Here is a 25,675-nt window from a genome sequence, read left to right as displayed (position 1 = left end):
TATTGTCTGTTTTAACTATTTATCTATGCTCCCTTTAAAAGTGTTTATAACTTACAAAAATATTGGAGGTTGGCCTTGAGGGATTTGCTGCAATAGGCAAATAAAGTATATTCTTTTTCCTACCTAAATGCAGTGGAATAATTTCAAAAGTCACTTGCCTTAAGTGTAGCTATCTGAAGTTCAGACTATTGAAAATAAAATTTAAATCAGATGACACAGAAGGTTTTGGATAGAATTCAGACAATTTAGTTTCATTATTTAATCAGAGCATGACAGGCATATGCATTTATTGATGTAATACTGCTGACTGGAAGAGTCAATGCATACAGAAAGACCACTGGAAGCAGCAGCTGCCACTGTCAACAGATTAAAAATCAAGGGAGAATTTTAAATATGTTTCTATTAATTGAATATGTAATCATTTTACTTAGAAGGATTTTAATTACACTTAGTCTCGGTGTCCTCATTACGCACTTACACGGACTAAATGTCCGTCATCTCAGAATAAAATATGATTAGAGAGAAGAGGAAATGGGAGAAGAGCAGAGAAGAGATTTAAAAGGAGCGGTAGGCAACCTAGAGTGAAGACACGATGTTTGTGCAATTCTCACAGCACAATTGTGAATGTGAGAGAACAGCAACTAGATTTTCACTGCAGACTTTCTGGGAGGGTCTTTTGTTTTGTTGTTTTTTTTTTTTTTTTTTAGTACGAAATAATGTATTATAACCAGTATATACACAGAGGTTATCTAGATTTTAGTCAAGTATGCCACATCCAGAAGATTAAGCTCAGGTTGCCTGTCCAAACACAGTTCTGTTGCTCTATAGTTTGTTTTCTGCTCTGGGCGAGAAGGTATTTGGCTATGCCTAGGTTGCACAGTCAATTATCAGGCTGTCAGGTCTTAATTTTGGGTGCTTGCTCTTGCATCCTGGTGGTTGTCTTTTATTGAAGTCTAGAGTACTTCTGTAGATCACGTTCCTTGAGAGAGTTGTTTTTATTAATAAATTTCGGGGAAAAAAAAGTTAAAAATCAATTAAAAAAATCACACGCTGAGCGAAGCAGATTTCTATTTTATTCCATGCCTTTGATTGAACTCTGCGACAGGAGAAAAAACACGTTAAGAAATGTCACTGAGTGGAAACAAAGCAGTATGAGAGAGAGCAACGCTTGTGACTGATCTAAGGCAGAAGAGCCATTTTGCAACTAGGGATGGGGGGGTAGAGATCCTATTAAAAAAGCCCAGATTGCGACTGGGACATCGCGGGGACAGACTGCTTCCAGACGCAGAAATAAATCTTGCAGGCGGCTTCAAACCATGCACAGTCTGGACGGTGCGGCAGACAGCAACGCTTCCCAGAACTGCTGGAGAGCATCGTGGCAGAAACCGAGCAGACTGTCGTTTTCAAAGCAAATAGAAAGCGCTTTGTTAATTTTAAGTAGGAGTCAAGCGCACCAGTCACTGCTGCAGCTGCAACAGCCGCCCCAGCTTGGGAAGAAAAGCCTCCATCGGCAGAAGGTAAATGGGCAAAACTGGATTCTTATTCTTGATGGTGAGAATACGTGAGGATGAAGAGGGGAAATGTTTGCCTGGTCTCACTGCCGCCGTGGAAGGAAGCTGTTTTGCTGCAGGAGGTGTGAAATCTGGAGCGCAGCACTCGAGCATCGTAGTCAACACTAAAAAGTGAAAGCCTGTAGGCACAGCAGGCTCGGCGGGCAGAAAAAGGCTTTTCTCTCTGCATATGGGAGGTTAGCATTCGGCAGAGCTGGTCATAAGCTGTTCATGTCAGAAAGGCCTGGCTGAAAACCTCCCTAAGAATGCAGGGGACATGTTTTCATCTACAACTACCTGTTTACAAGCAGACCGCACCTCCAGAATGAACTTTATTGATGGCAGACATGGTGTCTTCAGCCTTGGATAGCAGTTCAGTGGAATAAATTGCTTTACACATAAACTCGTTTATACATATATTGATCTGAAAAGAAAAAAACGACCAAATAAACCCAGCTGGACTTAGATGAAATGTGGAGTCTGATTAACTAAATTATTTGTGAAGTCCTAAAGACTTGTCCTGAAGATTTTATCATAGAATGACCAAAATGTTGTTACCTAGCCCTGACTTGACAATTAAAGAGGCAGGTTTCAATTTTATCTGTGTTTTGAAGGAACAAGGGCAGAGATTCATAAGGCGTTGTATCAAAATACATGAAAATGTATAAATGAAGCAGGGAAAAGCAAAAGAGTCCAAGCTGGCAGCAGGGAAATCGCCTGCTTCCTAAAGCAAAACAGGTAGAGGTTTGTTGAGACAGGCTGAAAAAATAATCTAGCTCCGTTTGTCGCACACCAGCCGCCAACTGCTGCCGTTCAGCAGTCTGTCCAGACGATTAAAGGAAGATTTTCAGTCTGCTCACCGGCTGGTTTTTAAAAGGAAGAGGGCAAGGGAATCCCTTGTGATGCTCAATATTGATACTCCTCCATAAGGATGAACAGTACTTCCATCTTGCCGCACCACTTCAGAGGAAAAGCAGGGACAGAGTGACATACTATGAGGTGTGACTTGATTGTCAGCAGCTAAAGGCCACTTCAAATTAACCCTCTACCTACTCCAGATTAGAAAAACTGTGGGCAAGTGAGATTTGATCAGATTTTACGCACCTTACCCACCTAGTTTCTTCTGCTCGTTGTGTCCTGGAGCACCGCCTGGATGGTATTAGGGCCAGGACCTTCTTTTCCATTTTCTCTTCTCCATTTCACACCCACCAGTCACACCTCACACCTGTCAGGGAAGGCTGTTTCCTGGGGATTGGGGTGTCGGGAGCTGGGGATTCTCCCCAGGGCAGGCAGGGGAGCAGCTGGGGTCAGCCCAGAGTCGCCATCACCAGACACATTCCCACTGACATGCAGGGACAAGCTCAGTCTGCAGGGTCAAGATGGGGGTCCAGATAAAGAGGTCTCTGGCCAGGCACAGGTGTAGCTGTGACACAGCTGCAGCACACCTTGGGCAGGAACCCAGGGCGAGAGCTTCTGCTTAAAAGCAGCATCCTGAGAAACAGGACAGCCCTTGCTGAGGTCTTTTGTTTTTTTCTCAAGGCCACCAGCTGTACTATCTTGAACCCCCAGGACCTCCTGGGTGCTCTGCAGAACTCGTTTCATCTGTTTGATCAGGGACTCCATCCTATTCACCACTGACAGTTGACCCTAACTTTCATTCCCTCCTGCTTGTTGTGGTCTTCAGAACTGCCTCACCTCCTCTATGCTATTGCTAAATTGGGTTGAAGGCAAGTAACGCTTTTTTGGCTGCAAGGTCTGCTTTTCCCCAGTCCTTTGCTTTCCAGTGTACGCAGGCAGGTGGTTCTTTGAGCCTCCAATAGTACCTGAATAACAGTGCTTTCTGCTGAATCTATAAAGTGCATTTACAGCTTAGATTGCTGATAAATCTTTGAGGAACTTCTGTCTACAAATTAAAGACATTCTGGTTTGCCGCAGGCTACAGTTTATTGGGCATGAATTTAAGTAGTTGGCAGAGGAGTACAGTTGAGCTGTACAAATACCGGTTATGCTGACTGTCAATCTTATAGGCTGGTGGGAATGTCAAAATAAGGAACAAACTATTAAAAATATGTGAAGTTAAAATCTTAATCACATTTAGTGTTACCAAGTTAGAGAGCAGAACAAACGAAATGTAGATTTTTTTTTTTTTTAGTACTTACAATTAATTCAACCCTTGTGTTCATAAACCAAATATGATCATATAATTGGAAACTGACATCAGAAATGCTGGGGACTCACAGAAAGATGAAGAGACAGGTAGATGGAGCAAACCACCAGTGTGATTTGGCTGCTAGAATGTGCCATTTCCTTGTGAAAATGACACCCTGCACATATCTGCTGTGGAAAATAATGTTTGAAAAAGCAGTGCTACCTCAAGAAATAGGCAATGGTTACATGATTGTTTTTCTTTTTACAGCAGAAGGATGCAGATTATGGAGAAATAGTGCCTTATTTAAATAGCAGGAAGGAGGGAGATAAGGGCATTGATTCAAGTATTTTGTATAAGAAAGTCTCGGGCAGCAAGAACAGTGCGGAGCCGCCTTAACAGCAAGAGATAACTGCTCCTGAATACAGCAGCAGTGGATTTATTGCCACCTGACACAGCTGGTGTTGATGCTTCGAGGCGGCGCCTGTAGGCTCAGGCAGCATTTCAAAGTAATTCAAATACCATCAGCTAATACATTGACCCGTATGTGAAATTCTGAATAACGTTAATGTTGTCTGTTAGCATTGCTGCGTTTGGGAAAGGAAGTTATGAGTAACTGAATCCCAAAGGGGCTTTCCTATAAACCCCTTGGGAACAGATTTTATTCAGAATTTCCTATGGAGGACTAAAACTTAAACTATGAAAGGAACAGACCTCTTTCATTTTCTCTTTCTTGAAAGCACTATAACTAAAGAAAAGTCTAGGCAAGGTAGGACTTAGAGTCTTACACTCCCTAGGTAATTTCAATGTTTTTGAAGGTCCTACTCATTGCAAAATGTATTTATTAATGGGTATCAGAAAGCTTGATAAAACGAACAAAGCTTAAACTAACCACTGTGGGGAATATCTCAGCAACTTCTGTTTTGCAGAGTAGGAGGTGTTGCTTGTGGAGTCAGAGAGAACAACATTGCCGAGGCTGCAGCCTCTGGTGGGTGGAAGGTCATGTTCTTGTGTCCATCCTCTTCCACCATGGATGTACATGAATCTTCATAGAAGATCAACATCTCGGTCTACTGCCTGAGAATAGGTACCTATTTCCAGCTTCTTTCAGTAGTTTTTAAACAGGTTTTCCTCCAGATAGCTAAGCTACTACACTTAGTATGCCATATACACATTTTAACCAGAACTGTTCATGACTGCAATTTGAAATACTGGCTTACTTGGAATTTCAGTGCTTGCATGATGAGGGATTAGATGTATAGGTGGTAGATGACACAGTTCTTTATGTGTATTAAAGATGACTTCCCTCTAATGTATTTTGCACTTAAAAATACTCATAGATACAGGTAAAAGCATGATTAGCAATTGCAAATAACATTTTCAAAATCGAATAAAATCCTTATCTGTTAAATCAATAAGCAGTGAATTGATTCATCTGATTCTGAGGATTAATTCTGTAAACCAGCTTACTGTTCAGATCTGCAGAGAAAAAGGAACTTGAATGCTATAATTAAGGTATGTTCCACTCAGAGCAATAAATGTGTTTTAAAACTTGAGTGCATCAGAAAATCAAGTTTGGCCTGAGGTTTTTAAAGCTTTTGATCTATTAGGTTATACTGATGGCAAAAAAAATAGTATCTAATTTAGGAAGCAAATGCTACGGATTCTAATGATTCTTTAATTGAAATACAAGTGAATACAAAATGTGAGCTTATTTGACTAGCAGGGAAAATAACCAAAAGCCTTTTTGGCATATGAGGGGAAACAACTTTATTCAGTAAAGTTCCTTTTTAAATTATGGGATAACACTTGCAATTATTGTAAGAGTTTTGGCCAGACATTTGTTTTCAAAAAGGCTATTTGTCCTTCTTAAACAGAGACGTGAGGGCAGCTCTGTTGTTAGAAAATATTCTCTGAATGAATGAGGTGAGTTATTCCAGCAGACAGAGAGCAATGTACTGCAGATGAAATCACTGCCCTGCAGAAAAACTAAGGAATGTTTCATGGTACGTAACGCGTTGTACCGGGACTCGTACAGTGTGAGTGGGCTCTTGCATTACTCATAACGTCTAAGGCTTTGTCTTTGGATGAGGACACCGATGAATAGTTTCCCACTAGGAAGACAGTCCTTTGGTTCACATGCAAAAAGTTTCAAGTGGCTGAGCATCTAACTTTGGATAAGCATTTTTATTATTGAAATCAGAGATGTAAAAGTGCACAGACATATTCAAAAATCCATTTGTATATGGGTTTGGTTTTAGTGTTTAGAGGTGAAAATATAATGCATGTTCTTTATTCCCTTCAAATGCCTAATGAGTCCTTAGCCATGAAGCATATTCTAGCAGTGACCTCCACGCAGGGAAAGCCATTTCCTGTTGTATTTCTGTCACTGTGATGGCTCTTCGATGCGCTGCCAAGGCTTTCTGTTCAATCAAGATATCCGAGTCTTGAAAATAATTTTGATATTTTTCTCTTCAAGAAATACCATAGGTGAGTCAATAATAGGTTGATTAGTTTTCTCTGGAGGTGTAGCTTTTTAGTGCCTATTTATTGATTTCTTCTTCTAGCAACAGCACAGTAAAATAAAATGACAGAAACAATATGCCTAATTTGGTGATTGCCACTTAAGCAGCATACAAAAGAGGAATTAATTTTTCCTCTCAGTCATTGAAATCAGATGGTACAAGAAGGATGTTAAAATTTTAGAATTACTCCTTATACCTGTCCTGAAGCCTTTCACTTTCATTTGGCCATGTATTCATTTTATCGCTGGGCAACGTGGGGAGGGGGGGTGGGAGGGAAATCAATCAAGCTAAAACCTTTTTCTCTTACAGTCCCTTTACTCCAGCCTCATTTTACTGATTGCGCTTGCTGGTAGTTGCTGTACACAGTATCTCTATATCTCTCCCATTATATTGTCGCCTAATTAAAAGGGGAAAAAAAGCCCAAAGTGAAATTCTAACAAGCAGAGGTGCCTTGCATCTCATCCAGGCCTTGAGTTAGTCCACCAAGCAGTTTCTTTGCCCATCAGCAGCTGAAAGACAGTTTGACTCCTCTGTGGCTTGGGTGGTGCTACGTGCCACCCTGCAAAATAGAAAACTAGTCCAGAGATGAGTTTTTTTTCCTGCAGCTGGTGAGTCAGTCGTACAGACATTACCCAATTCTTGGCTGTTTGGGATACCTGCAGGAAATTGTGTTTTCCCCAATCTTCTGATGGGAAGGTGCTTGTGAGCAAAACTGCCGGCCAACATGGGCGCTGGTTGCCTGGAAAGAAGGCGTGTGAGGCCTGGGAGCCCTTGCTAGGCTTCCCCTCATGTGTGGCCTTCCAGATAGCACCTTCCCAGCCCTCCAGCAGCAGTCAGACCTGCGGGAAGGTTTACTGGGGAACACCATGCGGAAGTGTGGGGAGGAGAATGGGGAGAGCCTAGTCCTGCCGAGCTGTGTCTTTAGTGGCCCAGCCTCATCATTTGTGTTGGATATTGTTGTGCTAATATATTCCTTTTCCCCTTCTCTACCCAGCTTGATGGACTTCAAACAGTCTATTTTTCCACTGAAAAGATTGTTTTCCAATGAAAAGATTGTTTTCCAATGATATGAAGTCCCCTCCGAGCTCATCTAGGTTCGCTTCACAGAAAGGGCATCAGTGTGGTATCAGTGCTATTGAATGCTTCCCAGACAAGTGTCAGTATCTTATTTCTCCAACCTGTATAATTTTTTAACTTCTCTTTTTCTCTCCTTATGATGTAAAATGCATTTGTGGCTTTTCCATAGTGCCCAGAAATCACAGAATTTACTTTCCTTTTCTCCTGATTGATGCAGCTTTCAGACTGGTGTAGGGCTTCTGGCTAAAGTCATCCCACTCCGGATTTATTCCAGTTTAAGCAACATCAAAGTCAGACCACGCTGCTCACTTGCTGTGTGACCGTTATACTTCTATTCCTGTTCTTCTCTTCCTCCCCTTTGCTTTTATTATTTACAAGCAACAGAGGATTGAAGTTCTTTGAAGCAAAAAGCATTTCCTCATATGGATTTGTACAATCCCTAACATAAAGCTACCCTGTCTTAGGGTCTCTGTGTAACGCCTACAGTACTATGTGATACACTGTAAAAACAATAAAAATACAATAAAAACAATAAAATACAACTGGTGGTAAGTACACTTGGGTACGCCAGGGAGGAAAAGTTTTCATTTAATTTCTGAACAAAGTTTTGGGGAGCCTTGTTTTGATCTCCCTTCCCCTGGCCTAGGTAAAGATACGTGTTCAGCTTTAAAATCGGGTCAGCAGACCTTGCAGGCAGGCAGCCAGCGGAGCTGGGGTTCTACCTGTCACACGTACCTCATCTCGTCCCTCTCGGCACTGAGCATTTCTGAAGTGTCTTTCAGTGTCACCCACGCTCTACCTCTGCTCAGCATATATATATATATATTTTAGCGCCCAGAAAACATTCCTCGCCTATTGTTTCCCCTCTTCTCTTGGAGCATTTCATGTAAAAGCTTGGCAGAGTCTTGCCCAAATTACCTGAACTCATACAAAACAAACAGTTGGAAGGGGGAGAAATATAAATCATGGTTTCAGTTATCTTGCTCAGTTATACTGACTGAGCTGAGGTGAGGGCAATTCTGCAGTAGATCAAGATGGGGATTTGATAGTAGGAATCGTAAATTCTGGTACACTGCTCAGAGTTTTACTTGGTCTTGTGGGTTTTGTTCCACATAGAGTTTTCAAAACTTTAAAAAAATTATTATTCTCTTCTGCCTTCCTGTGGACTAGTGGTCTACATGAAAATTTTCTTTGTTTGTTTCCAAAGATCAGATTTTCACCAGAATCAGAACATTAGCCTGCTTATATTTTTTCACAGACTTTACATTTCTAGGGACTAGGCATCATGTCACACCTGGGATGTCAAACAAGCCTTGTCCTTCTGTTTGGAAAGGATTAAATCCTTTCTTCTTTTGTCTGTGCCTGCGGCCTAAAGCGAGCACAGCAGTCAGTGCACAGATCCGCTCTGTAAATAGCGATCTTGAAGATACATTGTCCATACGTACTTTCATCATTTACTCTCCTTCCTCTCTTTCAGGGTCTCTTTAATTTCTTGGGATTCTGCAAGAGAGCAGGCGTAATGCAGGCTTTATACCTGTGCTCGGGGCAGGAGAGAGGATATATGTACATCCATCCTAAAGATACTGCTCACTGGAAAGCGATTGAACTTGGCTGTCTATGGCAATGTGCTTGAGGATGGTTCGTCTGGAAGAATTCCAGGTACCTTTTTTCTCCTTAATTGCACTATACAAATTTTACTCTTCAAAGCCTGCAACATCCATGTGTTCTGAAACGTCAAATTTCAGCTATATTTTAACTTTTTGAGCAGACTCCCAGATGGAACACTATGGAACAAGTGGAACTTCAGAAACTCTGAACAACCACAAAACCATAATTTTCCCACTTCTGCAGACATTTCTCAGGCATTGAGAATAATTACAGACAAAATTTCCGCAAGTATTAACCAAGAGCCATTTAACCCTGGAATGTGCTTCATCTCCAGCTGCTGGAAGAACCAGCGGTATTCCCTCCCTTGTAGTTTCACATTACCGTGTTCCTCAAAATAGAACTGTAAAAACCAAATTGTAACCAGAGTACCATCCAAGCCAGTAAAAATGGTTTCTAATTGAAAGGGCACTTTGAAATCTCTATCCTGAAATAATTTATGGGTGTCTTGGAGCGGAGGGAAGGAGGAAATGTCTCCAAGAAGAGCAGACTGTTCTTCCAATAATAAAATATAATCAAAACTACTGTTTAACATTTGGAATTTACAAGCTGGCAGCGGCACGCTACATGCCATGTAGACAGTAATGAAAATAATCGGCCACGCTCTTTAATGCAGTACAACCACTTTGGGCTATAAAATAATGGCAGTAGCTGGCCCCCTGGCAGAGCACCCGGCACAGGGGGGATTGCTGCATTTGAAGGGCGTGCGGGCTGTAGAGGCCATCGAGCAACATCGCTACTGCCCTGTCCTCACGGCTGGTGTACCAAAGCAAAGGAAGAGGGCTGAAGGAAAGAAGTTCTCTGACCAGGTTTATTTGGAGACCTTTCCAGGTTTTGTGACCTACAAGAAGCTTCCTCTAAGATGAAGGGGGTAATCCTGAGCAACAAGGAGCAGCGCTGATCACGAGAGTAAATGATGGGCAGGTTTAATCTTCAGATTTCCATCCTAACTGTAGAACTGGCAGCTCTGAAAAATGAATGGAGGATTCATCTCTGGTTACTCTTAGAGACGCATTTGCAAGAAGTTGAGATTAGTATCTGTCCATAATGAAGGCGGTTTGGATAAGATCTCTTCAACAATTGTTAGGGGAAAACGCAGAATTTGCCTTCACTGAGATGTAACGTCTTGAACCTGAATAAGCCAGATACAATGTGCCTGGACTCTCTAATCACCGTTTTTCTTTTTGATTTTTTTTTTTCAAATTTTGTTTTAGCCTGCTAGCTGATCATGAATCATAACTTTGTTCCAAGACGGAAGGAAGATTCCAAACTTTTTGCTTTTCAGATACGTTTGCGGTGACTTTCAGACTAAGAGCCCTTGGGACTGGTGCTTACAGAATCTTATAAATACAGTGTCACTTTGAAGTCTAGACTAGAGGAGTTAACTGTAAGCCCAAATGAGATGCTCTTTTTTTTTCCTTGAATATGAAAGGATATACTATATCTAGAAATACAGCTACTTTATTGCAGAAATGAAACGAACACTGCTGTAATTAATTCTTCCAAAGAAGCAGCAGACGGCTAGGCCACATATGATTTCTGTCATCTCAAAAAAATCTAGTGGAGAATTAACCTTCTGAGCCAAAGGTTAGGTACGTAACCTGTAAAGTGGGCATTCCTAGGAGGAGAAAAGAGAAGCTTGATCTTGATTTTAGAGACCTGGGACACTGGAAGGAAATTATAATCAAAATTATGTACAAGGCTCTAAGTAGAAATGACCAAAAGAGCAGTTATCACCTAAAAGAACTTTGATATTTGCAACAAGGAACAAGCATTGAAAGATGAATAAGGAAATGGGGGGAAAACAGGATATTCAGAGAAAATAACTACTAGTTCTTTGAGGATTTTAACCTGGCCAACATACTAACAAAAATCTCTATTGTTGGTTTAAATGCAAATCACCGCAGAACACCAAACTCTATTAAATGGGATTTTCAGGTGTACCTTTGGGAGTTAGTGATTTCCATACAGGGGGAAATGTCATTCCTTATTCTACAAGGAAACTTGACCTGTAAATAATTTGTCTAGAAAGAACTGTCTTTCGATAAATCTGTACTCCGGGAGGAATTTGGGGTAAGTTGCTTATCTATATTTGATATTGGATTATCTATATTTGATATATTTATATTATACATACATAAAAGAGGCAGATATACATTAAGGATAAATGATGCTGTGATACCTGAAGCTCTGAATGGCACAAAGCAAGGAAGAAATTTAATATCTGCTAGGACTGAGGAGAAAGAGGGGTAAAATATTAAGGACAGAGATATTTGATGGTGAAACAATATCCAGGAAGTGAGATAGGAAATGGAGATTGTTTCCTTGCCCAGAAATATGAGAACTAGACCATTTTCTGGCAGCAAAAAGAGCCAGAGTACAGAGCAGAAACTGGATGGGCTTCAAGAGCTTGCATGAATAGCGGGAAGGATAATAGGAGAAGATTGCAGGGTATGCAGCGTGTACAGAAAGCGTTTTGAGGAACAGGGGAGAGGGAGAGGCTCTGAGAAGGGAGTGGAAGATGCAGGCAGACATTTATGGTATTTCTGATACTGTATGGAGGTAGGGAAGAATGAACAGCACAGAAGGAATTGTTTCATGTAGGGAGTAGACGTGAAGATCCCGCGTGTCATAAGAAAGAATGAAGAAAACAAAAATAGTGCAAAAAGGTGGAAAAGATGGAGACTTAGAGGGAGGGAGAGAGGGAGAGCATAGGGACCAGGAACTGTGGGAGGTATTTAAAAATAAGGGAAGGAGTGGGAAACGCAGATAAGGACAGTAGGAAGAGGTGGAAGGAGAAATTTTGCGATGACCTGTAATTATCAATCCACTGAAAAAAGCAATTTTTCTCAAAAAATTGTACTGATTACAATATCAGTATACAATACAATATACAATTCATTACACCTTTTTTCAGGCACTCTCTAAGCTCTTTGCAGGGCTGGAATAAAAAGGATTTGAATTCTCTGCATAGTCTGTCTTAGAGAGGCAGTCAATTAGTTAACCATTTAAACAATATTCCAAATCTATTAAGTCAAATCCCAGTTTGTGGAGTTTGTGTGATACACAATCCCTCAGCTGATGGACCCCACAGGCGAGGAAGTGAGTCACACGGCTCCTATGTCTCCAGTGTTATGAATTATTTCAGCCCACTGGAGAAGAAGAAAAGAGTAGGGAAAGAGCACTAAAACTAAAGAGTGAAGAATGGGTGTCTTTGTTGGGCATAACCCAAACAGAGTTCTTGATGGGCTTGATGCACAGGTGGTTGTGTGAGGTTCTCTGGCCTGTCATGCCAGTCCTACTTAATTGTTCTACTACCTTACATGTTCTACCAACATATTCAGTAGAAGATAACATGGAAGATAAGAAGGTAACAATGAGAAAAAGGATACAAGAAAAACAGTAACAAGGATGAAAAACTGATATTAGTACTCATCTGTTAAAAAAAGTGCTTCTCATTAATAGATTTGAAATAACTTTTCCAATAACTACTGAAAACTTTCATTATTCCCATTACAAATGGGAAAACTATGCTGAATATTTAATTATTTTATAAATGACTAGGTAATGCTGTATCAGGTGATATCAGGGACATTCTTCAGCATCAGGATGTGTAGTGATGTTGCCACCTCACAGTTGCTTTGCAAGTCCTAACATACGTAAGTCTTGGGCCAGGGCTCACTATACTCAGGGGGATCATTCAGCCTGACTTTGCTGGTGTTACGGAATCATTTCCAGGTTGCAGGAGTGTTTTCTATCATCTCAAACAAAGTAAAAGGAATACCATGGTTTCTATATCAGTCTTCCTATTCAAATCCAAACTTACCGGTGACAGAGTAGTTTTGTTGAACCATAGACAAACAAAATAGCTTTACCAAGTTACAGAAGCACAAGACGTTACTTGACTACCATCGGGGTAGATTTTGATAGCTCGCTTCTTTTATGGTGACATCTCTGGCCGTAGGTTTGTTGGCTTGTTTATGTATTGATTACATCTATTGGGGATTAAAGCATCATTAACATATTTTCTTTAACTGATTATATTTTTTCTTGGCATCTGTTTGAATACTGGCTGGATTGTTTCCTGGTTAGCTTTAGCGCACAAATTGCTCGGGGTGATAGGGGGTAGATGTCATTTCTCATGACTGTTTTGTCCTCAGAATGCCTCACAGAGAAAGAATTTCCAAATTGTCAGTCATAAATTTGTCTCTCTTCCTTTACCAGCAGTGTTAATACATTTTGAAATAATAGCAGTTCAAAAGTTCACTAGGAAAATATTGGTTTTCATTGCTCATTGAAACAGCTTTTATTCGCACGTAACTGTAATTCAACATCATGTTAACGTCATCGGGGAACATAACACAGTAAATGCTTACATATTTTAACTAAAACTGCAGCTAATTCTAATCTAATTAGTAAAACATGTTGATGGTTTCTACAGCATTCTCCATTATATTCTTGCTGGTCTGCTCAGGCTTCTCCAAGTCATTGTTGTTTGGATCGGGATGCTGATACCTTTTCTGGAAATGCAACTGTCCTGAGCATTAGCTGACTGCAACAGCTAAGATTCTCAGTTTCTTGGCAGCGTGATTTCAAAAAATGCATCTGGAAATTTTCATGGTCCTGTAATCAAATAAAAAATATTCTAGAGTAGCCTATTTATAAAAATGTTTGGGACGTACTACTGGAGTTTAGGCTTCTTATTGTGAAGCTGAGAAGGAGAATAACCTGCAGGAGTAAAGGAAAGATCTGGCATATATGTTTGTAAAGATTATATTACATTTCTTTAATATGAAAATTCAAATTCTGAGCAGGTTCCCTTCCCACATGGACTCTGCTCCTTCCTAGTGCCTTCTGCTAAGCCTTGACTTTGCTCTTTGATTGGAAATAATCCTTCCCTTGAACATTGATGTTATCTCCAAGCCTGGATTCTTTCTCTGTCTGCTCTGCTGTTCCACTCTCTCTGCTTCTTTTCCTGGCACAAACAGGCCAGCAGTTGTGACATTTAGGGAAACGTAGCTCTTTATATAGAGTGTATTGCTCCATTCCTTTACTTGCAGCCCTGCTTCTCACTACAGTGTGGCAGTGCACAGGGCCAGGCTCCGTAACTGATGTAAGACATCCAGCCTAAACCTCTCCCTGCAGCTGGGCAGGGAATGGAAGCATCTCCCGACACAGCAGTGTTGGCCTTGCTGTCCTTGGGGTGGCCTGGCTGTGTCTGGGACGGCCTTGTCATGGCCATGCCTGAAACGCACAGCCAGAGCTCCAGGAGTGCTGTGGGCTCCTGGGAGCGTGCTTGCCCTGAAGACGGGGGTTGTGAGAGGGCGGCAGGGGTCTGCTTCTTCCTAAAAATCTTAAAAATGAGATTGGGGAAAAGGAGGAAGAACACAGTACTTAGCTAGAGAGAAAGAGGTTGGGTTTTTTTCCCTTTCTTCATCATTTTCTTTCTCTCAGTGCAATGCTCTGCAGCACTCCTGCAGCTGCAGCCTTCCTGAGACCTCTCTCTGTCTCCCCGCCGTTTCCTCGGCACCAGCAGCCCACAGCTGGGAAGAAGCCTTTGGGGAAGGCAGCGAGCCCCCCAGGGCATTTGCCAGCAGCGATCGTCCCCGCAGGCTCTGCCAGCCTCCAGCCGGCAGCTGTGTTCCCCCCGGAGCGTTCGGTGAAGCCACCAAAATACAGATGCTGCAGAGCTGTCGAGCTGGAGAATTCCCACAGGATTTGACCACGCTGTTGCTCTTTTGCCCGACTAGGCAACCCTGCCCAGTATGTCTGAATTAGTCACTATTGGGATCTTCACGTTTTCCTCAGTATAAAAATCCAGTTTATAACCAGTAGCTGAAAAATTGCCAAGCTATTGGTGTGACTGCAGTGCTCAAACCAGCTCCTCCATCAACCCACTAGGAAAAGGCATTAATCTACAAAAAAAGCTCCCAGTGTTTTTAAGCTTTCTCTGTGCCCTGGTCTCTGCTAAAATACCCTGTTTCTCCTTCTCCCTGGTGTTCAGGGCTACAGGGAGGAGGGAACAATATCTTACGTTTCCTCTCTGGACCTGAAAAAGGAGTGGAGAACCTATGTAGAGTGCAGGAGGAGCAGAGATGGGCAGTGGACAAGACACAGTGATGAAGCTGGTGATAATTACATTACAAGCTACAGGTCCTAAAGCTGGGAGAGACCAGTACGAGCTGTGGAAGGACTGGTATGTATGGTTGGAGCTATCACCACGAGACAGTTTGAGTCCAAGGTAGAGTGTGTCAGTGTGAATTGTGAGGCACTGTAATTAATGCCAGGCTGAAAGGGCCAGCATAATTTATGGGACTGAGAAGATACAGGGTTGAGAAGCGTACAATTCATTAATGCTGAGATGGTAGGCATGTGGGAACCTCTGATTGAGGATGAGGGATCCAGATTTAGCCATTTGGAATTTAGGGAAAAAATGAGTCTTTTGTGTGACCAGACAGAAGTCTGTGCAAATATATGTAATTTATGTGAGTTGTAGGATATTTGTCATTGTTGCAAAATGTTGCCTGTTTTGAAATGCTAATGGCATCTTGCATCACTGGGCCCAATTCTGCTCCAGTTACACCAGTGTACTGACAAGTTCAGTGGGGCTGCTTAGACAAGAGAGTAAAATGTAAGCAATTGACATGTTAATTTTCAAAGTCATGTTGAATAGCAGTCATTGGCAGCATGTTAAAAACATCTACGCTGCAGTTATTAAATCAGTGCTTTTTCTAAGCTACAGAAAACTTGTGAAAAATCCTAATGTTTCACTCTGAAATTGCACACACTCAGTTCTTGCTGATGTAGAACTAAAGATGCCCATAAGTTACTGCAGAATTATATCGGTAAAAGGGAAATATTCTCTACGGAACCGTATTACGCAAAATCAAACGTGAGGGAAATTTAGACTCTATTTAATAACCTGCAGGCAAACCAGAAGGATACTTGAATTCCTAATACCTTAATGTAAATGGAAAGAGGAACTATTTACAGTTGAAGGGAGATGCCTCCATGCTTTCCCATGCCAAAGCTAATGCTGCCTCTATCTCCAGGAGCTTGCGCAGCAGCACATCTCACGAGCCCAGCTGCAGAAACAGGAAGCCCCGTGATGCTGGATGGGGCAACGGCAGCAGCGCTCCAAGGCCTGCTTGCAGCTGCTCTCAAACCTACCAGGGAGGATCTGTCTAGGACCTGTCTTCTAGGGCAGCATATGGTTTGCTAAACGGTTTTGCAACTGTAGGATGGCACGCGTCCAGGCAGCTTTCATTCCCTGCCAGAATTTTAAAGAAATGTTAACAATGTTTACACTTTTCGGTTTTGACAGTCTCTAAAAATTACCTATTTAAACCTTCTCTCCCTCTCTGACAACACAAGATCCAGCTCTTCCTTCGGATGCGGAGTGCCACAGAGCTTACTCAGTTCTCACCACGGGATGCGGAGGAGAGAATTCCTGTCGGCTGTGCCGCTGCCCCTCTGCCCCACCAGCGGAGCCTTGGTCAGTGCTGCAGCTCCTGGGGCTTGGGGCGCGCGTGCCTGTGCCATCCACAACTGAAAAGTGGGAATGTTCCCGCACTCAACAAATTCAGCACCTCAAATCTTTTGGGGGGAGTGGCAGCTTGCACAACCGAGGGACTGGGATTTCAACAGCTGGGGAGCTTTTGTATGGTACAGCCTTTCGTTTTTTAAAACAGAGGTGATATTGATTGTTTTTAGAAGGAGATCCGTCAATATGTAGGTGTGCAAGAGAAGCGTGCTTGCTTGACCAGGGTGTGAGTCTTGGTAGTCAACTCTCTTTAAAGATAAGAAACTGCCCCTCATTACTAGATCAGGCACTTTCCTCTCACCCCCTTCTGAATAAACACATCTCTGCTGTCAGAAGGATGAAGTCTGATTCGTACGATGTGGGGAGGGCTAATGAAAGCCATGGAAAGTATCTCCCTCACTACGTTTAGAAAAGAAAGATAACGAGACATATGGGAGATGCTGCTAGTGGAATACTACAGTACACTGGGGGATGTTTAAATGAAATGCAAAGACTATTATTTTTTGCAAGGTTAAGGACAGAGACCGTAGACCAGAATGTTTTGTTTCCAAACAGGCATCTGGCAAATATTGATCTACAATCGTATTTAGTGTGGAATGGAAAGTACAGGTTGTGACATGAGCAGTCAATAGTTTTTTAGACTATTGATCCTTACAGTGGCTATTGATTGGTTTTTAGGAGATAGCACAATCTATTTTTTCATTTAGCTTAGCTTAAAATAATTGGATTGCAAGTTGTGTGCCTGTGTATGTGGAAAGGGACTCAATATGCAAATATTGTTTCCCATCATTGGCAGTGTATAAAAAATAAATACCCATTTTAAGTGTTTTTTTTCTCCCCTGTTATTTAGTAAGACTACTCAGATATTGTAACTTGGATATGATAAAAAATGAAGTTGGCTTCAGGGGAGTCCAGATGCCACCATCTCCCCTCTGCTGCCTGACTTGAACTTTTTCTCAGAAAAATTCTGCTTCTTTGTATACAGTCAACTGTTGGCATGAACACATAAGGGATCTAACTGGTTTCTGTAGACACATCATCTTTTCACTCACTCTCATCCCATCTGATTTAATTGTTTGCTTCTTCTGCAGAGAAAATATGCTGTTTCCTACCACTTGGGGATTTTACATAAGATTCAGTAAGTACTCTTGAGTGTACTGGATTTTATGAATTGTAAAATAAGCTGATGATATTTTTTGTTCAGTTAGAAGAAGCTGTACATGGGGAAGGACTGGCATACAAGAAATGGCAGTAAACTACAAGCCAGGTCATGCCTTGAGGTGTTAGTTCTTGTGATTGCTATTTATATTTCAGCACAGACTGGAGTCTTTCTTTTGACCAAGGCATAATATTCCCACTACAGGCAATAGCCAGCTGATGCTCCAGCCATTCTGTAAATAAGTTAATCCAGTGTTTGCATTTGGTCCCTCATGCGAGAGCTGGAAACAGAACTGAGGTGTTTATTGTACAGACTCAATGCTCATCTATGCTGACTCTTGGAGTAAATAAAGTGTCAAATGTATGCAGTGAGCAATGCTATTTATGTTATCTAGACAAGCTGAGAATGCATCATTATGCTGTACTGCGCTTCCCAGGTCCAAGAAAGCGAACCACAAATCTTTCAGCTATTATCTAGCAAGTAGTTGCATACCACTTTTACATCAACAGCAGTAGGGAATGGAACTATTTTTTCAGGTGTCATATATATCCTGATGCACTGTCAGTCCTGAAGGTCATGATTCAAATAATTCTGGGAGCCATTTTTTATCGAGGCTGAAAACATTAATCACTTACGGTTTTACATCTAAAATAAAGCAAACAGAAAATTACCAGAAGCTTAACAAAAGTAAAAGCTACCCTTATAATCTAAACAAAAGATGTCTTATAAAATGATGCAATTTGACCACTGCAGAATCAAGACCAGGCTGTTGAGTATCCTGAGATTTCACCCTTGACATTGTTTTAAGATAAATTTCTGTAAAACACCTCTGAGGGCTATTCACTGATACTGTCTTCTTTTTTTTTTTTTTTTTTTTTTTTGAGACTGAGCTGCATACTGCTTTAGCAATTAAGAATTAGGGATTAAGAATTCAGTACATTGCATATTTTGATGGGATTACATGGGATATTTGTTGATAATTAAAGATTTCTCTTTAGGTTTGGGAGTGAAAAAAGCTGCAAAAGCCTTCAATTTCTCATCTTAGTGTTACATAAAGGTGAATTTGACTGACAACGTGAAACCTGAAACTGAATCACAACTGCATGAAAGGACCTGGAGTTTCTTTGGTCAAGAGCTAGAATGGGACCTTTCTTGAATGCAGCTTGATTCCAGACGGAGGGCTGCAAACCATCCCTCCCTCCCAACAATGACTTGGGTTAAGAGAAGGCATGGGGTTAGATCGGATCTGGGCCCATCTTTACTAACTGGTATCAAAAGCAAAGATTTTTTGGCAAATTGTTGAACTTTCTTGACTGTTTTATTGACATCAAACCAGGAAACAAAACAGGAAAAAAAGAGCTTTGTCATATAGACAGCATTTTAATCTTTTGGATGCTGAAAAGTACTTTAACTTGATGCCTGTAGCTGCTTCATTAGTTTTGCCTTGATTGTAAGCTAAGGGCTTATGCAAGTGGCTGTAGAAACTAAAAGGCTGTTAATTGTCTGAAATAACAACTGAAGCAGCTTTCTTCTGCAGTGTGGTCTATTTTAGCGTTATAAATTCACTTTGGATGGGAGTTCCTCTATTAGAGATGAGGCTTTTTTTTTCAATCTCTGCATTTCTATGAAGAAAGAAATCAGCATTTTAAGTGTTTAAATGTCTTCTGGGCAGTAGCTATTTATCACACAAGACAGTATTTCAGGACATCTTTATTTTCTTTGAGAAACTCTGCAAAAATACATTATAATGTCAGTTTTTGTTGGATGTGCATGCAGAGCAATATTGTTCTGTTGCCTGGTAACCAGTGAGAGGGAGGCACTTTGGAAACACTGAGAGAAAAAGAGAAAGAGAAAGCTTAACTGCACACACTTGAGCAGACGACTTATAAAACTAGTATTTGTTCCAGGTAGGTTTGAAGAGGAGTTTGGGTCAAGGTTCTCATAGGGGTTTGTGAGTTTTTTTCCCATTAAAAAACTCAGCACGTTATTTTCTTGTGTTAGAATTTAATGACTAGGCTTATTTTTTCAAACCCTGTTTAAAATTTGCACACTTTGGAAAGAGGAATGTTCCTTTTTCTTAATATATGCTCTTGAATACTTTCCAGAGGTGTGCTCTCCTTAGAACAGTGCACTGATAGTGTTGTAACAAAATAAATATGCAGAAGTGTTTTGAACTGATATTCTTAACAACTCTGGATGTCACGAATGTATTTTCAAAGCCAAAATGCTCTGGCAGTTCCTGGATTACTGAAGTGCCAGGTATTGTGATAAAACAATTAAACAGTAGATTTGCTGAGTCAAACAAACAAACACGAAAGAAAAACAAAAAATATTTGAGCTGGAATTGAGTCCGGCCATAGCTTCCTGTTTCACATGCAACAGACAGTCAGCACAAAATTCAGGCAGAAGAAATTAGCTCGTAGGAACCAGTTTAACCTTTGGCCAAGCTCAGACAAAGTGCTGGTGAGGATTTAACAGGCTGGGCTAACGCGGTGTTCTCGGACGCCTCCCTGGCTTCCTGCCTCTGAGCAGCGGCAGAGGCACCCGGCTTTTTGGCGTGGTCTCCCTGACCGTAGGGCGAGCAGGAAGTGCTGAACTGCTGCGAGGCGGTTCCTCGCTGTGAGATTTCTAACATTGTTTGGAAAAAGTGAGAAGGGTTGCGTAGCCCAAGTGCGACTGGAGATGGTCTTCGAATTTCAAGGTGTTAATTTGAATGGAACCGAATGCAACTTTTGGTTTTTTTTCTGTTAGCTAGTTAAACTCAGGAGCTTTGTAAACCTTGTTAGTTTTACCTGTGGAGTAATGCTTTACTTCATGCCAAACATCACTATGCTATGGAGAAAGAGTGACGATGCCTCTTTAGATGTTGATCACTCCACTGATTATTGTGTGCTGGAAAATTAAGGTCAGAGATCAACTCCTCCGTAATAACCTTCTGTGGCATTCAGCTGGTGGCACAGAGTTCATGTGCAGGATGAAGAATGCATGAAGATGATACCCTTCAAATCAGTGCGTTAGCTTTTCACTTTTCCTCTTCCAGAACAACTTGAATAACATAAAAAAAATAAGTACACAAGCACTGGAAAATTCTTAACTGGGATCTCACAGATTAATATTTCCTGTTTACATATATGTACTGTATATGTTTACTCTACTTCTATGTAATGTATACATATCATGACTGAGAAGGTATTTTGCTCTACCAGAAAGCCTTAGAATTTTTGCTAAAATCATTGATTTAAGTTATTTGATGAAAGTCTGAAGGAAGCTGAAAGATGAGCACTGTTGTTCTGACTCCATGATCGTGTCACTTGTTAACAAATTAATTCCTCCTAGTCGAGTGGCTCGCTGAGCTCTTAAAGCCTTGCACCCAGTATGTCACAGCAGGAGCAAGCAGTGTCAGAGAGGTCTGTAAGGGCCAGACATGGCTGGACTTTCCTATCAGGCCTCATAAAAAGCATATCCTCTTTCCCTTCTGTGCTTGGTATCTCAAAGAAAGAACTGGTAAGTGACCGCAAAACCTCATTCTGTGTGAATTTCTGTTAATGATGCTACACGGGAAAAACACATCAGTAATGAGGGCAGGCAGCCATTCAGTTACTGGAGAGGAAGAATAAAAACTAAGTCTGAGCTATGTCTCACATTGAATAATCGACTTGCTGGGATATAGGGCAAAGAACCAGCATTCAGCTGCCACATGGCAATACTGGTTTAGGATTAGACAGGCAGCATAGTGCTGAGGTATCCTGATGTCCTTTCTCCATCAAAAATGCTAGCAAGTTTGGGATCTGATCATTGGTCTTTTTTTTAAAAAAAAAGCTCCCTCAGAAAGATGCAGGAACTAGTGTTGCTGCAAGTGTTTGCCAGAGAGCAAGCTGGGGGTGACAGACTGAGCCACGCTCCGTGGGGCAGGTTTGAGGTCCTATCCTTTCAATCTCAACCGCCCACAACACCGCAGAAATACACAATGACAAAGAGAAATACCTTGTACTTATTGGAAGTAATCACATACCTCTTTCATGGGGTTGGACTGAAATCTGATACAGTAATTGTTCACTGAGTATAAACTTGTGTATTTCAAATAATTTGGAAGGCAATTATTATTGCATAAAGCATTTGTGCAATAATAATAACTGTGTATGATCTCATGAAGGGTTCAATCATTCAAAGTGCTGAATAGTCTGTGTCTATCAAACAAAATATTTAAGGACAGGTTTAGCTTTACACAAATAAGTAGTCCCATTGACCTCACTAAGGCCACTCATCTACTTAAATGTCAACATGTATCTAAGTGCTTTCCTGGATTAGGGCCAGAACATTTTGTCTTTTGTAAGACAAGGCCCTAAGAAGACCTGTTGCAAATGGCTGTAGTCTGCAGAGTCCCGGAAAGGTGAAGCAAAATAAAAAAGGATAGTATCGAATTATAACATAGTCGTTTATTTGTTTAAGGAATGTAGTTTTTCATTAATGACTGGCATTACTGCAGAGAAGACTGTTACTATATAAAGGCAGCAACGCTAGGGAATGGAAACATCATTAGGTATTTGAAACATGGAATAGGCCTGGAAAGCCGAGGGACTGTGACTGAGATCGTGATTATCTTGTCAGGGACTCACTCGTTTTGCAGTGGGGGACTATTTCGTGTGTTACTGCTTCTGGAGTCCCAGCTCCGTTGCTGGGGAGGGTCACGTTAAAATGAATATAGCTTCAAATTGACTTGCCTGAAGGATGCCATTCACCCTTTCCCTCTCAATCCTTAGCTCTCTGAAGGGTCCCCAGTCCATGAAGGTTCATGGTAGCTCTTGGCCACATTAAAAAATGGACAAATCCAAATAGAAGTGATCCTCTCTCTATATTGATCAAAGTGAAAATAACATGAGCCCAAGCATGTCACTGTGAATCAAGCAGAATTCCCTTCAGAGTAGCTAATGCAGCTGCTGTCTTGCAAGTCATACTGTCACTTGGCTTAGCTCACCAAACTTCATGCTCATGTATGTAGATAGAGAGTCTTTAATTTATGGGCTGAATTTCTCAACTGCTGTCTTTTTACAAGAAAAAAATAATAATCCTATATGTAATTCTTTTTAGTTGACAACATGATAAAGAAAACGCCGAGAGCCCTGGGTTACAGAACAAAATACAGGTATTCAGATAATTTCTGTAAGTTTTAATTAAGTTATAGCTTGCAAGATGTAAAATATGTAATGTCAAGCTGCTGCCCAGCACTTTTTGCTTCTCTGGGAATAACTGTCCTCCTGTTTGTATTATACCAATTTTTTTTTGCCAGCCTGACAACCAAGGAACCTATATATCAACTTATCTAGCACTACTCCTTTAGGCTGAGGTAAGGCAGAAACGAGGCTATAGCTAATTTTAGTCTGCATTTGAAAGAAAAGCAGCTCTGTATGTAGAAGAGTGTGTTTTAATACTTGGTGGATTTGTAATGTTCAAACTGTTGTGTTAAAGTGTAAAATCGAGATGGAAGCTTTGCTTTGCCTGGCAGATATGTCGGAGAGATTTGTGCTAGTGAACGGAAAGGTCACTCTTTAACTACAAAGAAAAGAAGGAATTACGATGCAGTTTGTGTATCTTACATCACTCCTGTTTAAATTTAAAAATATACTAGACAATTTTCAGGAAAACTAGTTCACACACAATGAAACCATCTTAATGTCTTAGGGTAAATGTTTTTTTGCTGAATTCATTTTGGATTCCCACTGGATTTGTAAGTCATTCATATATTAAAATCTTAAGTTGATTCCAAACCCCAGAAATTCAAATAAAGTACCCATTTATGGAACCTACTGTTTTTCTGGCCAATTTTGCTCTTTTCCTTGGGCAACTCATGTTTACATTTACAACCAGTATTTGTGAGGTGTTTCCCATGCTTGGTACTGGGGAACAGTGCTGTATATTGTTCTTTAGCTTTATTTGGTCCTTTCACTTAGTTCTTCTTGCTGGAAACATCTATTTCAACTGCTTCATGTAACTTCATCTATTTTATTCCAGTGCACAGCTTTGTATTTTATTGGGAAAAACAAGGGATACTCACCACAGAATGTGGAAACAAAGAAAATAGTCGTGAACACGTGTGCGTGTGTGTGCGCGCGTGTGCATAATCATCATCCAAAGACCATGCTGATAAACGATATGAAACAAAGCATTATTAATAATTCAACAAGCTAGATAGGGAAAAAAAAGATAAAGAAAATGTTTTTTCCGGCTGAACAGTATTTAAACATTTTAAGCGATACCTCCTCAGCCAGAAGTAATAACTGAAATCAGCAGACTTGAAAGTTCTGAGATAATTGGTCAGAAAAAGAGTTGAACTTATTTCTAAAGAGTTGGGATAAAAACACCTGCATTTCTAAATGCCTAGGGAGCCTTCGCGAGGCTTTACCAGATATGAAGTTAAGTAAATCAGTCCCTGAACTTTATTGCTTATCTTCTGTTAAAATGCTGCACTTAATGAAGATTAATCAAGATAATTTTCCTTTCATTGACACCATCACCCTTTGCACCTGTACAGAATCATTTATGTAAAATGGCTGGTATTATTATACTGCCTCTTACTTGAGACTTCAAATAAGATTAAAGTGTATGAGGTGCCTTAAAATAATTAAAACAAATGAAAATATAAAGGTGCAGACTGACAGAAATCAGTGAAGCCCATTGATGTACACTGGCAGATCCTTTGGGCATGCAACAGTGCTTCAGTTCTTCGCTGCTCTTTGTCCTAAATTCCTTCGAGCTACACACATGTGCACCAGGAGACATTTTTCCAGAGAAGAAAGATGATCAAGAGGTTAGAAAGGGGGTCAGGAATTTTGGAGGTCCTGAATCCATTTGCAACTGTTGGAGATTTCCTAAATTACCAGGCGAATGCCTATGTGGTCTTCAGTGAGCAGATGCAAGATCACGCTGTTTGTGTTCCAAGCTGGATGGCTACGTGCCAGCTCTGAACTGGATGATGCCATATATTTATACAGTGTCAGTGAGCCTTGATCTTGACTGGGGCCTTCAGTCTTTCCTATAATGCAGATATAAATAGCATTAATTAAGAAAAGATGAAAATCGGTAATCTGATTTTATTCTTCATAGGTATGCAAATTCATGTTCTGTTTCTTGCTTAGGAAGAACTTAGAACCTTAGGGGAAGAAAAAAAGGAATTTTAAATGGAGCAAAACCCCAACATCCTCTTTCCGCAGAAAGTGACTTTGTTAAGTACTGAAATGACTAATGTCAAATAGTCAAGAAACATTTAGGCCTCAGCTGCTTCTGCTGGATGAAATGCATAGGGAACAAATCAGTGTTAGCAATGCAGTGACTTAGGAACGCTCAGAGGATCAAACTTGGCTATAGATTTTTATCTCAGATGGACAAGGAAGAAGCAATTTGTATAATGACTTCAAGAAAAGTGAAACGTATAGATCCCTAACAGAAAGGAGGAGCTTAATGGGAGAATGAAGGATTGGTGGATTTTTTTCTGTACAAAAAGGAGTTAGAGGAGTGCCAGCTGGAACAGCTTTGTTTTCCCAGACTCCTGATACATGCAGGCAAAAAGGTGAGAACTAGAAATTCTTCAAATACTGCTTAGTCTTACCATTGTCCCACGAGAGACTTCCCCTCCTGGTGACTCTTCTTCCGGGATTACATTGCCGTAGTAAAGAACAGAAGTGGGGAATTTCCCTCCTGTTTTTTGGCAGAAGTGGTGCTTTCCCCTTCTTTCAGCTGCTCCTTACTCAGAAAATGAAGTTGCTGTATATTAACAGTGGGGGCTTGTACATATAGATTCATCTGAAAATTCCAGAAAATACAGGAAAAGCTACATTAACAGTCAGGACTCTGAATTTCATGGATGGTTTATGCAAAATATAAATCCTTCAGTGAAATTAAGAAGAGTGTTTTTCTGCCTGCTGCACTCCTATCAGTTTGTGGTAATGGTACAGTAGATGCTTAGTTAAGGTCTTCTGACCAGATGTTTCAACCATAAAGCTATTTCTAGTAAAG

This window comes from Numenius arquata, chromosome 7, assembly GCF_964106895.1.
Source record: "Numenius arquata chromosome 7, bNumArq3.hap1.1, whole genome shotgun sequence".
NCBI lineage: Eukaryota > Metazoa > Chordata > Aves > Charadriiformes > Scolopacidae > Numenius > Numenius arquata.
The sequence above is the reverse complement of the archived record's forward strand: the minus strand, read 5'-3'. Positions refer to the sequence as shown.